Source organism: Lontra canadensis, unplaced genomic scaffold (genome assembly GCF_010015895.1).
Source record: "Lontra canadensis isolate GAN:19392208 unplaced genomic scaffold, GSC_riverotter_1.0 scaffold4793, whole genome shotgun sequence".
Taxonomy (NCBI): domain Eukaryota; kingdom Metazoa; phylum Chordata; class Mammalia; order Carnivora; family Mustelidae; genus Lontra; species Lontra canadensis.
Window position 1 is genome coordinate 1 of NW_022635774.1, and position 2,022 is coordinate 2,022.

At 41.1% G+C, this 2,022-nt stretch overlaps 1 pseudogene; it reads right to left on the reverse strand.

Moving 5' to 3' along the window:
- Positions 1 to 423: 423 nt before the first annotated feature.
- Positions 424 to 1,919, reverse strand: LOC116863901 (annotated as a pseudogene).
- Positions 1,920 to 2,022: the final 103 nt, after the last annotated feature.

A 2,022-nucleotide genomic window follows, 5' to 3' on the forward strand; every position in this document is an offset into this window, starting at 1 on the left:
AGGGTGGGGGAGCTAACCCGCTGGCACTGCAGCCCTCAGACCACAGCTCCCCACAGTAGGAACTTGTCTGAGGGCATTGGCCAAAGAAACAGCTGCCTGTGCCTGTTGACTGAATTCATGCATGCTGATAAAGGGGTCTGCACACTCTTCTGTGAAAGTATCTTAATTTCAGACAGTTTTGGGTGAAAAATACTTGCCAATAAACATGTAACATAAGTGATTCTACTGAAGCTGAATCATAGGAAGAAAAATAAATGGAATGCCGGTCAGGAGTGGTGGTTCAAGGAGCATGGCAATATTTTCCAATGCTTTCACTGGAGATGTATAGTTCCCTTGTTTCCCAGCATGTGGATCATTTGGTGATGGAAGCTGAGGTGAAGGAACACTAGTGTCCTGTGTGGCTTTAACAGGGAAGGCTGTTTCTCAGTCTCTGTTGGTGTTCCTGGCAGTGAAGGCCTGCAGGCTTCCCATCTGGTTCAGACCACTCTGAATATGTGAAACATGGGTTTCTACATTATTCTGAAAAGAACTGGTATTAGAAGCATCTATTGTACTCCTGATACCATTTAATGAATCTGTGTATGATTTGAACTCAAAGGAATTCAGCTCTCCTCCTGCCAGACAGCTAATTTGCAATAAAGTAGGAGTGAGCTGGAGATTAAGTCTATCAGATTTTCATTCTGAACACGGGGCCATCCAGTGGAGGATCCGACTGCCAGAGAAGCTCCTAGGCTTCCTCCTCACACCTGTCTCCTACCCGTGGGCTGGTCTGCAGATTGCCCACCCTGGTCTGGAGAAGTCTCTGAGGAGTACTGCTGCACTTCATGCAAAACTTTGTTGAGGTCCTTGTTGAGTTGCTCAAGTTTCAGAAGGATGGTTGCATATCTCCACTGAAATACAATGCATATGGTCATGGGATAGTATTTCAATTTTTCTGCTTCTGTGTTCATTGCTCTTAATTTTTTGATATGTTCGTTTTTAATCATGAAAATTTTTGACAGTTTGGTCACTTGGATGAAGAATTGTACTGGAAAACCACCTAGCATTTCAATGTCAGAGCCAGAAATCCTACTTATCCAAGGTGACTGTTAGTACAGAATCATCATCCATAATTGGTGACTGGAGAGGAGGAGTATAATGTAACCATGGTGGAGTCATAAAGAATCAGGAAGTTCCCTGTTTTTGTCCAATGGCAGCAACTTTCATTGTCTCATGAGGCTCATTACTAAGAACTTCGTAGTCAGGGATGGTATGGGTGCCAAGCCCTGCCCTATTCAAAGTTACTCTATACGTAGCATTAAAAGTATCCAAAGCAACGATTTGTTCAGTGAAGAGACCGTCATGAGCACCACATAATTGAGCTGTAACTTTGGTTGCAATAACCAGGAGCAAAGGAATTTCATCTGGCAGATCTTCAAACTGGGAATCATCTGCACTTTTGTTTGTTGTAGGAGTCTTATATTCTGCCATTTCTGTTTTAATGCTGGTCTCTCTTCCTCAAAAAAATGCACAAGAATGTCTCTTTGGTTTTCCCATAATCGCCTGATTTTTCTATTCTTGTTAACTTTCTTGTTGTTAAATTAGGAAAGTACTTCTCCTCCTGACAGACACAGAAGTCATCATTGCCTTCAAACCATTGCCTTTCTACATTTGAGTAGAACCATCCGTATATGCACCACTTGTGTGCTTTAGGAAGCTTGAGTAGGTTCTGTAATCAGAAACAAAGCTTCTGTGAGGCTTTATTATCTTGTGTGGATATTGTTGTCATCAATTTCAGTGGGGCCTTTGCAACTCTCTATTTTATTTTGGGTTACCCTGTATTTATCTGTTTGTCATCATCATCAGATGAGTCAACTCCGTTTTCAATTTCTGAAAAACATCTCCGCAGTGGAGCCCATATGCCTGCATTTCCAAACAGGTGTTTTGTGGTAAAGAACTGTACTTTTCTTTTTCTTTTTTTTTTTTACAGGTTTGTTTGTTTTTTTTTTTTTTAAGATTTCATTTATTTATTAGTCAGAGAGA